The 21,826-nt window shown below is 39.0% G+C and overlaps 1 long non-coding RNA gene across 1 annotated transcript in view; it reads right to left on the bottom strand.

The window, feature by feature from the left end:
* Window positions 1-5,781: 5,781 nt before the first annotated feature.
* LOC122812270 overlaps window positions 5,782-21,826 on the bottom strand; it is a 393,524-nt gene continuing 377,479 nt past the window's right edge. Inside the window, exon 3 of the long non-coding RNA XR_006366376.1 lies at window positions 5,782-6,318. This is a non-coding gene — a long non-coding RNA (uncharacterized LOC122812270). The remainder of the gene's footprint in view (window positions 6,319-21,826) is intronic.

Here is a 21,826-nt window from a genome sequence, read left to right as displayed (position 1 = left end):
AGAAGTTTACTGCTGCTCATGCTAAGTCTGTTTTCAAAGTGCAATTGTTTTGTTCAGTACATTTGGTAGTAGCACAACATATAGTATACTTGCTTTTGCTGCACAAGGCTGTGGGTTCTACACCTACAGCATATGTAGCTGGATTGCTGGTATTGTGTTGTACTTTAAGGGGTTGGTGGGGTTGCTGTAGTGCTGAGTGTGTCCTCCTTCAGATGAGATGCCTAGTAACTTTGAACCTGATGTCGGGTTGCCATTCATTCTCTATTGCAATATTTCCACTTACAATTGTTTTTTTTTTTTGTTTGTTTTTTTTTTTTTGTAATGTAACATAATCAATTTTTTTAAGGACAGCAAGCAGTGAATTTGTAGATGAAACACTGAAATATAACGTTTTTGCTAGCAGCACCCCCTTCATTAGTTGCAGATTTCTTTAATGTGGAATTATTCAGATGACTTTTACTTCTGCAGAGATTGTGCATATTGACTGATATTGGTGGACTGTAATGACAGAAGTTTGAGTGGCATTTTACAGTTGAAATTTTCAGAAAATGGTAGTTTTGTCATTATTGTTTAATACATTTTTTCATTGCTTACTGGAAAAATTTTCAAAATTACAAACTTAAAACACACTCTAACAAGTGGTGCTGTATGATACAAGGGATAAAATTTAATACAATCAGAAAGGTGAATCAAAAAACAGATGCATGCATGCATGATCCTAAAATGTGTGCAAAGGGGTCTTTGGTTTGAAAATGCTCCAAAGGTAAACTTTATCCAGCACTGGCCAGATGCATATTCTTTGAATGTGGGTTTCAATGCCATTTCAATGAATGTGAACTTTAGGGGCAGAGAAGTTTACTGTTAATACTAAGTCTGTTTTCATTGTGAGACTGTATTGCTTTGTTTAGCAAATGTTTATCAGTGTTTGTGCTATAAAATTTGAAATAAGTTTTAAATTGTATCCAAATATCTGAAATCATTCTAGAAGTAAAGAAGAAAATAGTATGTACACTGAGAGGCTTGAACAGTATGTATGGTAACTGAAGAGAAATAGCCAAGAGATGGGAGACTAGAATGGCTGCGGGGCAAGGGGTGGGGCTGGGTGGACTGCTGTGTGTGTGTGTGTGTGTGTGTGTGTGTGTGTGTGTGTGTGTGTGTGTGTGTGTGTGTGTGTGTGTGTGCGTGTGTTTCTGTGGGGGGGCCCAATCCATTACCCTTGAACTATGAACTCAGTGGGATTTCAAAGGGTTTAAGCAATAATAAGGTATTCTTTAGTTACAACAGAGAACTGAAATGGAAAAAAGTGGATGCAATATGTCAACAACAAAACTACAAGACATCCTGTATGTACATAGAACAAATTTTTGTTCACGCTTTGTAATAAACAAAACACATTTTTTATTTATCATTTGTAGACTAGATCCCACTAGGCTAGTAGCCTCTTTTCAGGGGAGACTCAAGGTTGCATTTACACTACTCGAGGAAATTTGACAAAGGCATCAGGAAACTTCCTATACTCTTTTCAAAAGGTCCTATGGAATCTTTTGCACGCAGCTGAGCTACCACAAACTCAAGTAGATGGGATAGCAGTTTAATATCTCATTGGAAGGGCTACACACTCAGGAATGCAGTATCCCTCCTTATGCTGTACTGCAGTGCCAGCAAACCATCTATCTAGTATTGGAATACAGCCCACAGCCTTCTACACCAAAGGCAAGTGTGCTACTTGTTGTACCAATGACACTGCATAATGGTAGAAAACTACAGACACAGTGAGAAGTTATCCCTTCTATAACTAAAGATATGACAACTGCTGTCACAAGTAAAATTAAAAATGAAAGTTCCATGTCATTTCATATGCACAATTAAGAAAACTTTAACTCCCTATTATCCGTGAGTTAAACACAGTGCTGTCAGGTGGACATGTTCCTGATCTATGGCAACAGACTGCAGGAGTCAAATTCTCAAACAAGGAGAGGGGTCAAATCAAACCCAAAGGATTTTAAACCTACTAGTCTGGCTAGTATTGAATGTAAAGTATTGGAAAGAGTCATGCTCAAATGTATCCAAAATTCAGAGGCCCTACTTCTGTTAGATATGGAACACTATCGGTTTAAGTGGACGTTATTCCTTTTGTACTTTGTGGCATCCTTTGAAGAGGCATCACATCACATGATTAAGGTATTGCATGCATGGTGCTTATCATGTTTATTTTTTTTTTTTGAACAATGTAAAGTATAGCTGTGTAAGTAAACTTAGCATATTAGTAGATGTTCAAATGATCAATGCTGCAGTTGCCTTAGCTACATGGTTATATCCTGTCAGGATATAACATCTGTCCAGCTTCCAAAGCTTCAGAGCACTTTCCACATACCCAAAGCTGAGATGACTAAAAGAGAGGTTTGAGCACCATGATCTTCAGAACTTTCATGCCAACAGACAGAGGAAGTCTGAGACCTGAAACTGCAATGCTAGGAACAACTAAAAATAAAAGTCCACACCCTGGCAAAAACAACACTTCAAGAAGCAAGGGGGACAGAGGGGGAGATCAGCTACTGTAGCAGTGATCATACTCTTATTGTAAATTTGCTTAAACAACTGTATTACATTCTTCATATTGATTGTTGTTGCAGTAGCTTAAGCTATATGGAAAGATTACCATAGTCTTCAAATTTTGAGGGGTGGAATGAGAAGAGTCCAGGAGTCCCTGGGGAATGGTCTTAGCAAACCCAGATCTAGAACTATAGAAGGAATCAAGTTTATAGTGTTTTGTATAAGTATGCACAGAGGACCAAGTAACAGTGTCTGGAATACTTCTAAAACCAACCCTTTCCAAAAATCCATAAATGAACCCAAGGCCCTGGCAGAGTGAGCCTTGACCCTGCCTAGAATAGTTTTGTTGAGGTGAATATAACAAAAGATGATGGCGTTTTAGAAATAAATTGCTTTGGCACAGGTTGTCCCTTCTTTTTTGCCTTCACAAAAAATGAACAATTGATCTAAAGATCTGAAAGATTTACTTCTGTCAAGATAGTAACAGAGTTGTCTGGACATCCAAGGTGTGGGGCATCCATTCTCTCTCTCATTTTTAGGCTCAGAAAAGAAAATGAAGAAATGGATAGTTTGGATCAAAGTAAACTTGGACACCACTTTAGGCATACAAGAAGGACTGGTTCTCAAAAAATGTCCCTATGAAAAAGTAGGTAGTGTTGACTCACCATAGCAGCTTACAAATGAGATACTCTTCTTGCAGAGTCAAGACAATCAGTAAAATTGTTTCCCATGTTAAAAACCGCAAATTAGCCAGGGTATCTGGTTCAAATGGGGCAAGTGTTAGGTTCTCTAACCAGTTTTCTATGAGGCCTCTTATGCAAAATCTCTTTCAAAAACATTTTAACATGAGGATGTATTGAACAAGGAGGATCCATGGGCAAACATACTGGAATGGCTCATAAATGAACCTTGATGGAGAAGTAAGGAAGGCTATTGGATAGTAATTCACACAAATATTGTAAAACTGAAGAACAACCAGCCCTTAATGGGTGCTGGTTATGTTGTTGGCACCAACTAGAAAAACTTTTCCATTTGCTAATAAACAATTTTCTAGTAGCAGGCTTTCTTGTCTCCATTAGTATCAACTGCAAGTCTTCAGTAAACAGATGCCTAAAGGGAGTTAAGACCCTATCATCCAGGCAGTCAACTGAAGTTGATTGGGGTTGGAATGTATCAGATGACCCCCGTGTTGTGTGAGTAGATCCAATCTGTGAGGAAACTTGTGGTAATTTACCCTGGCCATTTCCTATAGAAGGGAGAGCCACTGCTGCCTGGGGCAGAAAGGAGTCATCAAAGTGATCTTGAGAGGGTTCCTTCTGAATCTTCAGAAGTACCCAGGATATCAGTGGAAAGGGTGGAAAAGCATACAGGAACATTTCTGTCCAAGGAAAATAAAAGGCATCTGTCATCCGTGCCTTCTTGCAAGGAGTCCAGGAGCAGACTCTTGTCTGCTGATTGTTCAGACAGGAGGCAAATAGGTCTGCTTGAGGAACTCCACAGAGAAAGATCAATTCTTGGAAGACCCTCGATCTAGTTTCCATTTGTGAGGGTCTTTCCTTGTCCTGCTCAGCTTGTCTGCCACACAATTTTCTCTGATGGAATGCAGGATGTCTGTAGAGTAAGACTGATCTGTAAAGTTATATCCTAAGTTAACATAGTTAGTCTGCAAAGGGGTTATGACTTGGTTCCCCCTTGCTTGTTGATGTATCACATGACTGTGTTATTGTCTGTAACAACTTGACAATGTTCAGGGGAGCAAAGATGATTCACAGAGTTGAGTGCCTGGATCAGGGCAAGCATCTCTTTTATATTCATGAGCTTTCTTCTATTGTTGGTGTTCCACAAACCTTCAGTTTTTATCCCCCCCCACTCCTCAAGCAAAATCAGAGGCATCTGTGGTGACTGTTTTGGAAAAGGGAGAGAGAGAAAAGGTGAGACCTGGACTTAAAAGTATTTGCTATCTCCACCAAATGGTTTCCCTTCTGACAAACTCCGGCAATGAGATTTGAAAAGACAAGGGATGTTGGTGCTGGGACCAATGAGACTTCAGATACCTTTGTATCTTTCTCATGTGGAGTCTTGCCATGGGTTTCACGAAAATCACAGATGCCACGACACCCAAAATCCCGATGTATTAAAGTTTGAGTGGAAAACCTCTGCATTTTGTTGAGACTGTTTATTTTGCTTTTATCAAAATTGGATGAAGTGTTATAGAATACCTTAGAAAATTTGGTAAAGAACGGCTGAAAAATCTTACATATTCCCTATATCAGCTTACCCCCATCATACTTTTTGATCACCTGTGCAGCAAAGGGGCCCAAAACTGAATTTACATCCAAAGTAGAATTTAAAATATCATTTTAACACCATCAGGGTGGTACTCAGAATGCAGCCAGGCAAACCTCCTCAAAAGAGCTCCAGTGGCCAAAGCCCTTGAAGAAATATCAACTGAATCATATACACACTGTAAACAATAAACAGTGTCATGTAGAATAGAAGAAACTAAATCATTTCCAGCAGATTTTTTCCTCACAAGAAGAAACCATAGACAGACATTCCTCATACTTTTGCAATTAGTCAGAACAAAGCTTAACATATGAGCCTGACAATTCAAAATTTTGAAAATCAAAATTGCAGATGCATACACTTTTTTCCCATATTTATCAATAATCTTCCCATCCTTATCAGAAAGAGTCGACTGGAATTAACTAAAAGTTTAGCAGTAGCAGGAGCAAGACTACCTAAAGCTATAGCTGCTGAGGCAGATTTGGGAAGAGTACATAAAAACTTTGCCTTTTTACGGGCAGCTGGCTGACTATCGGGAAAATTGCAGGCAGTAGCACAAACATTCTCAAAAGCTGACAGAACTGGAGGAATTATTTATATATGTTTACTAGGCAGTGCAGTGATCTCAGTGAACTATTTGCAAGCACAGCCCAGGGGAATAGAATAACATAAATGAAAAAAACATATTTAAAGATACAAGGATATGCTGTAAAATATATATGTGTTTACAGATGCAAAAATATGCCATAACATTTAGTTCAAGAAGGAGTTTATAATGTTTGTAACAGTGAGCATGTTAACATGGTTTGTTTTCTTTTATATAAATGTAAGTTTGACAGTGTCTTAAGTAATTATTCAATAAAGGTGTTAAAAATAAATAGAAACTTATGGCTACAAAACAAAAAATGTTTACAAAGTCAAAAAAATATCTAAAGATAAAAGTGACTTGTCTCATGAACAGTAGCAGTAGGCCATTCACTATACAGCACAGCCCACACAAAGCAATGCATGCACCAATTATTCTCTGTGTTTTTTTGTAATGAATAATGTGAATAGTCCATAGTTGTGGACTAGATGCCGCCTCTTTAGCTGCACAGCCGTATACAGTGCATTAGCCTCCTGCATGGGGTTTCTTCTTCTACTGCCAACTTGCCATCGACACTATCATCATTCATGGTAGAACCTGTACTGACAGCTGTAGTGACATTATGGGACATTTTATCACCATACTGGTGCATGATCATAATTGCAGACTGCAACATATGGTAAACATCCTACGTGCTGTAGCAGGGTCATATTGAAGGGTGCTCCCAGTCTCATCCAGTCAGTGGAAATGGGCTTTAAGCAGGCCAAAGACTCTTTTGAAGACAGTTTCTATCTTTGACAAGGTGGTGTTATAACTTTCCTGTACAGCTCCTGTCACATTCTTCACAGGGGGTTAGGAGATGGGGTTCTATAGGATAGCCTAGCTTGCATCACCTGGAAAACACAAACAAAGAACAGAAGGGGTGGGTGAAACAAAGAAAGAAGGGTTTAGTAATAAGTAATACATTTTATTAACATTAACTTAATAGATTATTAAAATTAAAATTTATTTTCTTAAAAAATATACTTACCAGTAAGGTAACCATGGGCATCCTACCTTGCAGGAAGAGGCAGTAGAATGAGCTTGTGTGCCAGATATGGGAAACATGGACACTGCCAGGATGCTGGGTTGACATGTTGGTGATGTACCTCTATGCATCTCACACTACCTGGCAGTTGATGGAATGGTAGCCCTTTCTATTGTGGGACCAGTCTCCTGTGGAACTGATGGGGCCCTAATTGCAACATGGGTGAAATCTATTGCACCAAGCACCTCAGGGAAACATGCCACCCCGTAAAAGGCATTCATTACTTGAGCTAGGTTCTGTGGTGACAATGGGAAATAAATGTACTTATCCACACATGCCAAGAATATAGCAAGGAAATGATGAAGCAAACTTGAGGCAGAAGATTGAGAAATACCCAAACATTCCCATCCTGTCTCTGAAAGGTCCCTCTGGCAAGTATAGAGAAGGCTATACATACATTTGAATCCACAGGGACAGAAAGTCCAAGTATTCCCCCAGTTCCTGTCTGTGGGGCATATATGCTCACTAAAGTCCTTAAAATGTCCTTGTCAACTCTAAACCTCTCATGAATTTCCTGATTATCAAAATTTTATTTTGCTATTCTTTGCCTATATCTTTGTCTTTTTGGCCAGCAAGCATCATTGGGTGTCTGCGGTTTTGTCACAGCAAGACAAACAGTTCATATTGTGAAACAACCATGCTAGCAACAAAAGCAAGCATTTTTACCAAATGCAAAAAAAAAAAAAACAAATAGAAAAGGAACGATTCTGTCTTTTAGGTTCATAGGTAGGTACTAGGCTAACCAGTGGTTATGGCAAATCTCAAGAACCCCTGTGCACATCCAAAATTCAAGCCATAGGATGAACAAGTACATACATGCAATCAGTAATGCAAGGAGAATAGCTGTCACCAATATGGCGCAATTATATTTCTGTTCCAGATTATATATAGCAATGTCTGAAATACTATTACTTAAATAAATCTATCCTAATAATTGTGCTTTAGCACTACACTTAACAATTCTCCCTAATTAATTACCTTAATAACCATGAATTAAAGTTTTATTTACTCAAGAAAGAGGGTGCAGGGGATCAGAACAAGAGTTGTGTCAGATAGTCATCTGATTATCGTCATCCTCAGATCTCAATGGAATAAGCAATAGGTGCAGGGAAAATGAACACTATGTCAGAAGTGCACCTACTGTCCTGAAAGCTACCATTTACTCTATACGTTTATATACATACACACACAGGCAAACACACACACACACACACACACAAATATATATATATATATATATATATATATATATATATATATATATATATATATATATGAGCAGCAAAATACTAACAAGGACCAAGACGGCTAAAACCATAAATTTAATTGTAAAGCATAAAAAATAAGCACTTTTGCACAATTCTTTCATCAGATCAAAGAACAAAGTATGTTTCACTGTTTTAAGTAACAGTTAAACACACTTTATTCTTTGATCTGATGAAGGAATTGTCCGAAAGTGCTTATCTTTTATGCTTTATAATTAAATTTATGGTTTTAGCTGTCTTGGTCCTTGCTGGTTTTTTGTGATTTGTCTGTACCAAGGTGGACCTTTATCCTTTGTTTGCTGGGTTTTCTCCACTATGATCATCACTAATTCATCATAATCAAGGTCCTATGCATAAAGCATAGCAAGATCTGAATTATAAATGCTACATCCAACTGCATTTCAAAAGTTTCCCCTCTTTATCCTAAAAACATATTGGTTATCCATGCCCATGATGAGCTATCAACTCCATTGTCATGTGAAAAACTTACGACTTGCAAAAGTATGCTCAAATAAACCCTAATGTCATTTTATTCTCTGGAATGATCATGCAGCATTTTTATCTCACACGTTCTCACAGCAAGAGGTTCTCTCGTTCGATTCTCGGCTGGGCTTGGGAGTGCCTTCTGTGTGGAGTCTACATGTCCTCCCCGCGGTTAGGTAGCATTCGAAAGACATGCATGTGTAAATGGACATGCCTTCGTTGAAGGTTGGGCGTCGAGCTGGCACCTTGGCGTTTCGTAAAAAAATCTACTGCCAATCATTAGCAGACCGTAGTTCCGCTGTGGCGACCCCTTACCGGGAAAAGCCGAAAGACAAACAACAACAACTTTCTCCTTTCTATCACTGAGATTAAATACATCTATCATTTACCTGTAGTAACTTTAGAAATACATATCTGTTTAACTTTTATGTTAAAAAGGTCAGGCTTTAACCTCTATGAACGTGCTGTATAAAATAGCCATTTGTATACTTCTTACTGTTCTAATTGCACTTTCATAATCCCATTTTAAATTTACATCTTCTCTCTGTTTGTCCTAACATGCATTAAAATCATATCTTCTATCACTGTTGTTTTCTCTCATTTCCCATTTCTCACAGTCACTGATCATCACATAATGTACACACTTTCAGACTGATTTGTCATATTTTGGATTCCATAAAATAACATTCACGTTTTCGCAGGTAGTCAAATAACCCATTTTCACGTACATGTCACAATAAACATATCACTTTATTTTTCAAGCTGATGTTTGAATTGCGTCAGCTGTGTTGCTGTGCTGTAAAATCTGTTTGATTATGTATGCATACTGTGTATATTGTCAAAACTGTTTGATAATGTTTTAATCTAAGCATAATACTGAGTATTAAAATAGCTGTTTTCCCCATTAATAGAATTCTAACAACATGTTGTGCTTTCAGCTACTAATACCAATACCTTCAAGAGAAGAAAATTGTCAAATATGTTTTAATGAATGAGGCACTACTTAGGCCAATATCACTATAAAATAAAAATATCACCAATAAAACGTGTCTCACACTCTCTAAGTAACCATCCCCCTATAAGTACAGACATAAAAATGTCATATTCGGGTCTGCAGATAGCCTTAATTATTTTCGTCTCATGGTTTGTAATGCATTTTTCATATTTTTTCCTAACTCAAATTTCTTGATCCTGTAACTTGATCAACTTTTCACCATTTGTCCTAAATTAGTCCTATTCTATTCATATTTCCTCTCAAAAGGATTTAAGAATTATTAATTACACACTGATGGACTTGTGCAGAAAAAAATGAATATATGCGTATGTGTAAAATTATCTATAAAATACTCTGGAATTATAATATAAACTGATTACCATTGGCTTGAAACAATTGCCATTTATTGAAAGTTACTGTCCTTTACATGAATGAGGGTGGCTATATGTATACCATTAAATTCACCTGTACTGAAATTACTTAAACATTATCTATAATATATAATTATATTTCCAATACATCACCCATAACATAAATATCTCTACTTGAATTTGTTATACACTACAGGACATCTAACTTATGTATTTATTATTAATGTATTTATTGGCATTTGTTTACCCGGAAAGTCTGACTGAGCAGTGCCCTTTGCCAGCAGAGGCCCAGGGAGAAAAGCTCCATTATACTGACATCACAGGCATCATTTACATTGATTCTTCATTTATAGTCAGTTTCATTCATGAGGGACAGTTCCTGCACTCAGATATAATTGACATCAGTTACATGATTTACAAACAATTTTTATTAAAAATAACAGTTATATGGATATATATGAATATTTGTTTAAATACAGAGAGGTATATGCAGTGCAGTGTCATCAGTATGCATATATTATCAAGTTTTATCTAAGAATAATTGTTACTATAAAGACTTGTTCAAAGTCTAAGACTTAGGAAGATAAGATAAAGAGTTAGAGCAGCCTAAAAAAAGGAAGGAGGGGAGGAAGCACAAGGAAGATACATGAGATGAGAGGAGGTGATAGAGGATGTTATAGTTGTGATAATAACCCATTAATGTTCTTACAGCAGACACTTATGGCACAAATTCATATAGCTGTATTAGTGCCAGTTTAACCAGGGGTGGTGCAGGTGTGGAGCTATTTATCTATCAGACATTGCTTCAGTTGGCATTTAAAGTCTTTCAAGTTGCAGACTGTTCCTAACTGGAGTAGGATGGTATTCCAGCTATTACCGATTAAGTGTGAATACACAGAGTATTCTGCATTGTTGTTAGGTTTTCTTATGGAGAGTAATGATTTTTCAGTGGAGTGTAGTAGTGTAAGTTGGAATGATAGAGTGAAAAGATGGGACTTTTTCAGGGTTGTGCAGTAGTTTGAAGGTTGTACTTTATTGTGAGTACAACAGAATTATTTAGTTCAAGCCAGTTTAGTTGTTTTACAGACAGGCTTTTACAGACAGGCAGCGATGAGATCTATATTTTTGGCTGGTTATGAATTTGTCTACTTTATTGCAGCATTATTCCAGTTTTGGCTGATAGAAGTTTAGATTGATTATGATAGGACAGGCATATAATAGGGTGGGGAGTAGAAATGAAGTGGCTATGTTTTGTCTAACAAAATCAGTAAGTTAGTGTTTCATTCTTTACAGGCAGCCTAGCTTTTGGTGTTTCTTCTTTGTGCCTTGCTGAAGGTAGAGATACGATTTTGTATGTGTCAGATTAGCAGTTACTAATTTATTTATATAGCCTGAATATTTAACTTTGCCTTTGCTGTAAACAAAATAAAAAACGTTGTAGTCTTAAATATTTCAGCGATACAGCAGCTTACTGTCCTTATATCTTAACTCTAACTAATGAATACTGCAAACACTTGAAATTTCTTCCTATTATAACCCTCTGTTCTCCTTAAGCATTGCTGCTTTGCCTGATGTAAAGCTCGATTTTGGCTAGAATCTATATCATATGTCAGACTAAACCTCAGTCTGTCTTTTGCTCAACTCAAAGGTCACTGAAGCTTTTCCTATGCTCTGCATGTGGTTATCTTCCACATGGTTCCAGAGATATGCATGTTTCTGTCTGTTACCCTTCCACCTTAGGAAACCATATTGCAAAATCATTGTGTTTATTATTATAAATGCATACACAAAAAGTTCACCTAGGCTCTTTGTTCTCCTGACAATAGGAAAAAGGTGGCTTCATCCAAAACAGCTTCTGAAAAAGAAAATTTTTCAAATTTAGAAATTTACACCTGCATACTCTCTTCCCCTTTGCAAAAGAACTGTTTCTTAGCATACTTAAGGTTAATGTCTGGTAATCATTCCCTTCTCTGAGTCAGCAAATGTAGTATATAAAAATCACAACTCACAAAAAATCAGAATATTGTAATTTTTTTCTTCAGTGCCTATGCAATAAATATATTCCAAAATAATGTTTATTTTTGTAATATCCTTGTGCCCTTTGAGCATCAACAAAAATAACAGCCTTTTCCTTTTGTTGCATTTCCCAGAACAAACATTTGATTCATTGCTTAATACTCAGAAGTACTTACTTCTTACAGTACTGCATATGAATAATGCAAATCTCTAATATTTCTGTCTGACATCTGTGAGCCTAAGAAAACATGTCCTAAATTATGGCTGACCCTTTGTTGCACTCTGTAAATGATACTAACGTTTTTGTAATCATACAATATTGCAAATAAATCCTGTGTTCAAACCTCATAAAAAGGCAAACTTGTGCAAGTCATTACATGATTACACACATAACATTCTTTCATGAAATCATTAGCATTAATAAGTGTTGTATAAAGTAAAAAAAACAAAAATATTTGCATTGAAGCTATAGACTTTAAATTGTCACTCTAAGAAATTAATCATCCCTCACAGTTCAGAACTCCCAATAGTTCTGTGACCATGAGTATCTCAGTGTGTGAGGGTGGAGCTATCATCTTACATCAATTTCAAGATGTCATGCAAATATGCATAATGGATAAAATAGCTCTCATTATCTTCTGAACTTATGAATCACAAAATATAAAAACAATACTTTTATTACATAAGCAATGCCTAACAGCTGTGATATTATTACCTTTTATTCTAGAGTACCTTACATATGGTTTACCTCACATGTAATGTCATCATTAACACTAAAACTGCATATCATTACTGCCATCCTACTTTATTTGTCTCTTTTCCTTAAAGAAAAATAACATGCAACAACCTGAATAGGCTGAAAGTCTACATAATACACAAACATCAATGGAAGGAATCAAATTTTGCACTCTGAAACAGTTTGTTAGCACATTACAAAACTATTCATACTAACTGCTAGTGTAATTGTTTTCCCTTTTAAAACTAAATCAAAACTTTAAAATCCCAATTTGCAGTTATGAAAACCCTGTCAAATATTCAAGTTCTTTCTCTTTCACCAGAAGCATGTCTGTAGACCATTAATCTCTCAGATTAGAATTTGAAGCCCATCAGATAAGTAGCTAGTATAATCATGTATCATGTTAAATGACTGTTACGCATTGTCTAAATGTTCCTGCAAACCTTATAAAAATCAGTGAAAATAAACTTTTTCTAATTTATCACATATACTATACTCCTCCCAAGCCAAAAATAAAAAGTACATATATTAGTCAGACTCTCTCCACGTGTAAACACAACACAGTTGGTTCTTTTTCTTTTGCTTGGAAGTCATTATTACTCTGGAATGACAATATAGAAAACAGTTTGCTTATACATGAAAGCTCAGAATTTAATTGCCTAACAGAAAACTGTTACTGTTTATTGTAGTTACACAGATGACCATGCACAAAACAAACACAGTGTCCTTTCCAAGAAATTAAAATCACATGACATAGTTTTTTTCCTTGGGACTTATCTCATCTTATATTGCTGCAGAACTTCAAAATGCTGAAAAAACTGCTACACACAGTTCAGTCATTTAATCTTTATGACACCCTTTAATCTAATCTGTCATCCTTTGGCAGCATCGAACAGCAGATACTATATTATACATTTGCATGTACTTCTGTTGTAAGACTTTAGCCATGTGTATGCTAGCAAAAACATCAGATACAACAGTTCTGCCATTGGTGGTTACACTGCAAAAGGATTGATCTGGCATTTTTCTGCCATTGTAGTGTGACAGTCTATGGAAAAACAATGTACTGTTTATTTTCACTCCAGATTGCCAAGCAAACCTCTGTCTGAAGAATGTGATAGAGTCCTGGCAATTTAAATTCACCGTACTATTCAGCGTTCTTTTTTCCATTAGAAACTCCTGCAGTGCACTTAGCAAAGATTATGCACTGAACCATACCAGGATGTTAATGACTTCTAAGCCTGAAAAGCATTAGTCTATTACTTTCAAACTTAAAGTAATCTCACTTTTAAATTGTTTTGAGTAAACTTTTGTAACATGATTCATTGCAAGTATACTATTAGAAAGATGAAGTGTGCTTACAGTCCATGTTATCTGAAATAATGATGAACAATGAAGTGGTACTTGTTCTGCAGTCTATTTTTACCACTAAGAAAACTCTGTTGTAAAGTCAGCTGTTCAAATCACACTTTCTTGACTGTCAGTTGACCCTATGGACTTACAGGGGCATTCTTAAGGGTCCTGCTCCTCACCAGTGGAGTAAATGACTGCATACAGATCTACTGTTTAATCTTCTCCCACTTGCAATAACTCTCCCTTCCTATCTGGTCATGGTGTCTTGGGAATCTGCAGCCAGAAGCCATTAAAGGGAAAGGCTTACCACTGAAAATCTGACTGTAGTTAATTTCAAATAAAATCCTTGCAGTCATGTTGTAGGAAATACACTTCCTTGTACTGAATCACAAAAATAAATCTAAGCATAGCAGACTAAATGGTTAACTTATATATACATACAAGGTAAAAAATTAGCAGTTCCTCAGTTTAGGTTGGGGTTTTTGCAATATTTTCTAATCACAATTCACACTTCTTAGCTGACATTTACATTATGCAATAAACTTTCTTTTTGTCATCTAAATGAAAGATACTTATCTGGAAGATTTCTTGTCTCCCGACAGTTACTTCCAATGTTACCACAGCCAGTAAATTTCTGTATGCTTGACAATACCCTATTTATAAAAGCAAGATCAAACATAATACTGACTTATCTATTTGTCACTGGGATGATATGGACAACTGCCAACACAGCCAACTGGAGTTTTATAAAGAATGATATATCCTTAAAATATCAAACTGATTTATACAAGATGCTTGTGTTACAAATGTATTAGAACTGTATGTCATTTGTATATCTAACTGATTTTGTGCAGATGCCTGTGCTGAAAATATATTTGTGAACTTTGCTTGTGTTGAAATGTATCAACAGTGCACCCTGCTGAAATGAAGAGAAATGTACATGTATTATTGCAGATGAATTAAATGTATATGTTTTAATAGAGGATACTGGCACAGTGGAGGTTAACTTTAAGAAAAATAAGGGAAATGTAAATGAGCTGTTAAACCATTAAAAGGCAAACCACAATGCTGAGTAGGGCTGTAGATCCTGGGTCTGGGGCAGAGCCTCCATTAGCTCAGTGAAAAGAGAGGAGGCCCCAGGCACTGCCATAAACATTTGGATGTGTATTGTGGCTGTCTGTGCTAACTTCCTGTCTCATCTTCAAAGGGGAATTCTGTGAGAACCTAGAGTCAAGTAACCAGATGAGGTCATTCTGCCAGCCCTCTTGGATATTATATTTTAGATATTACAAAGAGAAATCTGAGAATGTTGAGTATTCAGTTTGGGAAGCCTGAATAGAAAGACCCTCACCCACAGCATCTTGCTTTGCGGTAGAAAGTAACTTAACTGGGAAACAGTAACATTCTTTTAGATTCAGTTAGAAATATAGTGAGGCTTTGTTTAGTTGTTTCTTTATCTTTATTTGTCTGAGTCTGTCCAGCAATGTTCTTTTCAATATTTCCTGTGATCTGAACTCTGTGGTGAATTATTTATTATTAAATGTATTTAAAACTTTTATTGCGGCTGGCCCTTGTAGAAAGTATCTAACCTTGGAGAATGCTTATATTTATTTGGGGACACTGTGTGGGCCACTCCAGAAGGCCTAGCCATCTTGGCGAACTACTATGATTTCTATTAGAATTAATATTACACAGTATAATTGGACACCCTTTGTTAAGGGCCTTAGAGTAGCTGATTGTGAAGTTTCTGGTGGCAGTGATAACTACCTTATAGTCTGGGCAGAAGAGAGCACAGCCGGCATATCAGTGCCCGCCTTTTCCAGGTGCATGTGTGTGAAAAATCAAATCTCACTGGGTGTGTGTGTCAGTTACTTGGGGCAGGGACATGAAGCACTGCATTTACAGAGGGGTGCTGGAGGATTTGGCTGGGACACTCAGCTGTGAACCTAATCCTACAGCTGTACCAGTGAGGATTCTTATTGGGGACCTGGAGGGTGACAGATATAGAGACATCCAGGCCCTGCTGACTGTGTTCCCTGTGTGCTCTTAAGGGAAATTGTACTTGATGCAGAGAGGTCTGCATCTGCAAATACTGAGTGTATCCATTTGTATTCCAAGTGCACATCCCTCTCCAGTGTCAGTGGTGAGGATATAGGATCCTCGATTACTGGACCAGCATGGGGACAATGCATATTGGTGACCATCACATATTGGTAGCAGTGGTGAACGTCACAGTCACTATAATGTTTGCAGCTATTTTTTTAGTCATGTATCATTTGACAATATCTTTAGTTCACACTGCAGCTTAAACAAAGCACCACTATGCTTACTTATTTGACATGAAGTCTGAAATAATTTCACACAACACAATTATTTTAAATGTCCTAGCCTGCAAAGAAGCACTGCCTGAAATAAATCTTCTTGAAGAAATGCATCCCAAAATCTGGGCTTGAGCACCATACTTAATATAATAAAGTTACATTATCTGTTGTTCGATAACATAATGACACTTAAGAATTGTGTTTCTGGCAGCTTGAATTAATAAGATGTTCATCGTGTTTCACTGTTGCAGTCATGACTGTAGGGTTCTCCCCTGCTGGCAGGCAGCCCTCGGTCGGCCAGAATCCCAAAGTCTGGGTCCGGCGTCGGCCGCTCAGCCACGCTCCCTGATGTCAGAGCACCAGGAGTACAAAGCTGGCAGTCGACGCCATGTTCTCCAGTCTTTCTTGCCGTGCGGTGATAGCAGTTCGCATGTGCCGGTCGGCTGACTCCTGACAATTTTTTCTAAACGTACTTCAGTCCGAAGACTTTCTTCTTCTACTCAAAGCTAAGTACCCTGTTGGGGAAACTTTTTTCTTGCTCCAGTCCGATGTCAGAAAAAGTTAATAATTGTATTTCATGTGGGAAGCAAATACCTCATAAGGATTTTCATTCTTACTGTATTCCTTGCTTAGGCCCTGACCACGACGTAGCTAGTTGTCGGTTTTGTGCTAGATTTAATCAATGTACTATTAAACGAAGGTACAATTTTGCATTTCATTACTTCGGTAGGCGTTTTAATTACAAAATGTCATCGGATACGCTTCCGGCTACCGGAGTTTACAAACGACGCAAGGATAAAGACAGGCCTCCGAGTTCCAAATCAGATGATATTGTACAAGCAGAGCCAGCTTCAGGTTTGGCAGTCGTCAGTGAGGCGCTTTTGCAGCCCCTGTCGTCGGCCATTTTGGAACCGATGGCCGAAACGGACTCCCACGAGGAGCCAACTAGGCCTTTGAATACTTCAGTTGCAGGTCCTTTGGACAATGCTCCTTCAGATGTGTCCGGAGCCGCTGTGCAGGTACCGGCTTCCGAAGGGGTTTTCAGGCCTACTCAGCTTCTGATAAAGGCAAAGCCAAAGACAAAGGCAAAGACTCCTTCCAAATCAAAGACTACAGCCCAGGCCTCTTCTGATCCGGGACCCAAGTCACAGAAACAGCTACTTAAGATGGCAGAGGACTTACTTACTATGATTAGGGGTTCACATCCCCCTCCAGATAAAAGGCCAAGGCAGGAATTGTATTATGACTCCTCTGATCAGGCTTCTGTTTCTTCAGTTTCTTCTTCTGACCAGGATTATTCTTTCCCTCCTTATGAGGATTCTGATGCTGAGGAATCCATTCCTTCAGCTTCTCCCCCTGAGGATTTTTCTTTTGGGGAAAATTTACATGAAATGAGGGAACATTTTCACTGGAAAGGACAGGAGTACTCGGAATCTAAGAAGAGACTTAGGGATTTTCTTCTTCTTCCCCAACATAGACCCCTGGCTATCCCTCCTATTTTGGATATTGTGGATGATGCTTTTTCGGAGGCTAACTTAACTCCTGACTCTTTTCCTCCAGCTCCTGTTAAGCCAGACAGATATTATAGGGTTACTGATTCCCACCAGTTTTTATATAAGAATCCTACTGCTGATCCTGAAACCATTTCTCAGGGCCCTAAGGGGGTTAAGGCCGCTACTGCTAAATACCCCATTCCCACTGAGAAGGATTCCAGATCTTTAGAAAGATGGGGCAAAGTGTACACTTCTGCAACTTTATCTATTAGGGCTTTAAACTGTCAATTTCATATGCTGAAATACCAGCAATTTCTTCTGTCTGTTTTGAAACAAAAGCTAACTTCCATTTCCTCTTGTGCAGATGATAAGGAATTACATGACTTAATGCATGCCACTGAACAAGTAGGGAAGCATGGTTTACACTGTGGTTTTGATGCCTTGGAGGCTTCTTGTAGGGCTGCTGCCTCTGGCACAGTCATTAGAAGGCATGCTTGGTTAAAGGAACAAAACTTGCCAGATCAAGTAAAAGCTAAGTTATTGGATGCTGCTGTTCAACATAATGTTTTGTTCGGATCTAAGGCTGAAGAGGTGATAAAGAAGATGGAGGACAAGGCAAAATCCATGCAAACAGTTAAGGATTTCTTACAAGTACAGCCTCCCAGATTTAGTAGGAATTGGCCTACTAAAAATTGATCCTTTCCCAATTCAGACAGGCCTCAGAGGGGTAGATACAGATGCTCCCGAGGAAGGCCCCAAACGCAAGCCTCTTATAGACCAAGACAGTGGACTGCTTCCACCCCTAGGGGAGGAGAGGACAGGTCGCAAGCTCATAGAAAACAGGCTCAATGACTCCCCCTGTTGGGCTGCAGGAACTTCTTGCCTGGAAGCCCCTCTCGGAGGAAAACTTTCTCTTTTTCACCTAAATTGGACTCATATAACCCAAGACAAGTGGGTTCTGGATGTGGTTTCAAGAGGTTACAAATTCCATTTTCATACCCTACCAGGACCAAGCGGATGGCCGGATCTACCAAAACATCAATGGTTAGAGGCCTTAAACCAGGTGGAAGCCCCCTTGGCTATGAAAGCCATAGAACTGGTTCCACTTTCAGAAATGGGACAAGGTTTTTACTCAATGCTCTTTCTAGTCCCCAGAAAGCAACATTCATGGAGACCCATTCTGGATCTGTCAGTCTTGAACACTTTTCTCGAGATACCAAAATTCAAGATGCTTACTCTACAGCAGCTACTTCCAATGCTGACCAAAAATGCATGGATGGTAACTTTGGATTTAAAGGAGGCTTATTTACACATTCCCATCAGGCAGGAGTGCAGAAAATACCTCAGGTTCAAGGCCGGATCGAGGCACTATCAATTCTCGGTGCTGCCCTTTAGATTGTCTACTGCGCCCAGGGTCTTCACCAAATGCCTGGCTCCAGTAGTAGCTTATTGCAGACTCAAGGGAATTCAAATTTACCCTTATCCGGACGATTGCCTTATTCAGGCAGACAGCAAGGATGTCTTACTCCAGCATCTAGAATTTGTTCAAAAACTTCTCAAGTTCCTGGGATTCACTGTAAACATAAAAAAGTCAAATTTGACACCCTCACAACAGATAACTTTTCTGGGTGCTCTTCTAAACACAACAACCCAGATGACATTTCTGACATATGAAAAACAATTACAGCTGGCTTCAACTTTCAAAACCTTGGCATCATTAACTCAGCTATCTGCAAGGAAATTCCTGCAGGCTTTGGATTACATGGCCTCCTGCATCCTTCTCGTACCATATGCAAGAATACATATGAGGAAAATACAGTGGTACCTAAAAAGTGTATGGTCTCAGCATTGCCACAGTTTAGACATACAGATCACTGTCCTGCCTTGTCTTCAAAAGGAATTCCTTTGGTGGTCCAAGGCATGTACTCAAAACAAAGGGAAGGCCTTCAGTCTGCCTCCAGCCAGTCAGATACTAACCACGGACACCTCGGATTATGCATGGGGAGCTCATTTGCAGGGCAACTGTCTGCAGGGCCTTTGGACAAAGGATCAGAAGCACCTGCATATCAATTTAAAGGAAATGTTAGCCGTTCAGAATGCTCTATTGGCCTTCAGGAATCTACTACAACCAGGACAACTACTGATACAGACAGACAACACCACAGTTATGTGGTACATAAACAAGCAAGGGGGATCACATTCCTATCCCCTTTGCAGACTAGCCATGAATCTATGGAACACAGCTCTAGCTTACAAACTGGACCTTCAAGCTCAGTTCCTACCAGAGAAGCAAAACATCCTGGCAGACAGTCTGAGCAGGAAACTGTCAGACCCACACGAATGGATGCTGGACACAGAAATATTCAAGATGATTACAGCAATCTGGGGATGCCCTCACATAGACCTCTTTGCATCCCACCTCAATCATCAACTACAGATTTTCTGCACAAGGACATTCCACGAACTAGCTTGGAAAGTGGATGCACTATCATTCAGTTGGAGAAACCTCTCGGGGTATGCCTTCTCACCTCTACCTCTTCTTCCACGGGTGTTATTAAAGATCAAACAGGACAAGCCCAAGATGATAATTTTACTGGCCCCAAATTGGCCTCGACAGTTTTAGTACCCAACTCTGAAAAACCTTTCTCTGGAGCCCCCTTGGGTTTTACCTCAGACTCCGAACCTTCTGTCCCAACACCAGGGTCAAGTTCTGCACTCCCATGTCAAAACTCTCACCTGGCTGCCTGGTTAATCCAGGGTCTATGATTCATTCTCTCCTACCCAAGCAGGTTATGGATGTTATTTTAGAAGCCAGACGTCCTAGCACTAGAAAATCTTATGCAGGAAAATGGAAAAGATTTTGCACCTGGATGCAGGCTCAGGATTCGGATCCTCTTATTCCTAACATTCCTCTGATTTTACTTTATCTGACAGACCTCTTACATAAGGGTCTTTCTTTTTCTTCCATAAAGATACATGCCTCTGCTATTTCTGCTCATTATAATACAGATCCTCTAATCTTTTCCCACCAGCTCATGAGACAGTTTCTCAGAGGAGCCAAGAACTTAAGGCCCCCTAGATCTCCACCCATTCCTGCCTGGGATCTCAACTATGTTTTGGAAATACTCACCTTGCCTCCTTTTGAGCCTGCTGCCACATCTGACATCAAGTTTTTATCTTGGAAGACAGCCATCCTGTTAGCTCTGACCTCTGCCAGGAGAGTTTCAGAGTTGCAAGCTCTCATGGCTGTGGAACCTTATATTATTTTTCACCAAGACAGAGTGTCTTTAAGGACTAATCCTACTTTCATGCCTAAGGTGGTTTCCAAAGTGGCTTTAAATCAAACTATTCACCTGCCAACTTTTTTCCCCAGTCCTCAAAATTGGGGGGAAAGGATCTTGCATTCCTTGGATGTACACAGACAACTGCGTTTTTACCTGGACAGAACCAAGGACATCAGGAAATCAGAGCAATTGTTTGTCTCTTATGCTTCAAGTTCCCAAGGTAAAGCCATTTCAAAACAGACCATTTCTAAATGGATTGCTCATGGAATCAGATTTTGATATTCACACCATGGAAAGCAAATCCCAGGGAGTATAACGACTCACTCTACCAGAGTTGCTGCCACTTCAGCTGCCTTCCTCAGTGGAGTTCCTACCAAAGACATTTTGGAAGCTGCAACTTGGAGTTCAGTGCATACTTTTTCTAAGCACTACAATCTACCTCTCTACTCTAAGTCTAGGGTGGGCTTTGCTTCTGTAGTCTTGCAGGGCCTTTTAGCCGCCCCCTCTACTTTATGACCACCTCTCTTTTCTTCTGCTTTGGGATTCAACCCTACAGTCATGACTGCAACAGTGAAACACGATGAACATAGTACAGTTGTGTACACTTTCCATAAATGTAGATGTTCGAGTGTCTTCACTGTTGCAGTCTGGGTTACCCTCCCTCCTGTCCCCTCTTATTTTTTCTTTTGTGTGGTTCCCTTCTTCACCCTTCTTCTGAGGTGTATTTGCAAAGGGTATGGGATTTTACTCATTTTGGAACACCTGACATCTGGGGCAAGAAAAACTGGAGAACATGGCGTCAGCTGCCAGCTTTGTACTCCTGGTGCTCTGACGTCAGGGAGCGTGGCTGAGCGGCCGACGCCGGACCCAGACTTTGGGATTCTGGCTGACCGAGGGCTGCCTGCCGGCAGGGGAGAACCCTACAGTCATGACTGCAACAGTGAAGACACTCGAACATCTACATTTATGGTAAGTGTACACAACTGTACTGTACTCTT

Source organism: Protopterus annectens, chromosome 9.part0 (genome assembly GCF_019279795.1).
Source record: "Protopterus annectens isolate FY-2018-M chromosome 9.part0, PAN1.0, whole genome shotgun sequence".
NCBI classification, from domain to species: domain Eukaryota; kingdom Metazoa; phylum Chordata; order Ceratodontiformes; family Protopteridae; genus Protopterus; species Protopterus annectens.
The sequence above is the reverse complement of the archived record's forward strand: the minus strand, read 5'-3'. Positions and strand labels throughout refer to the sequence as shown.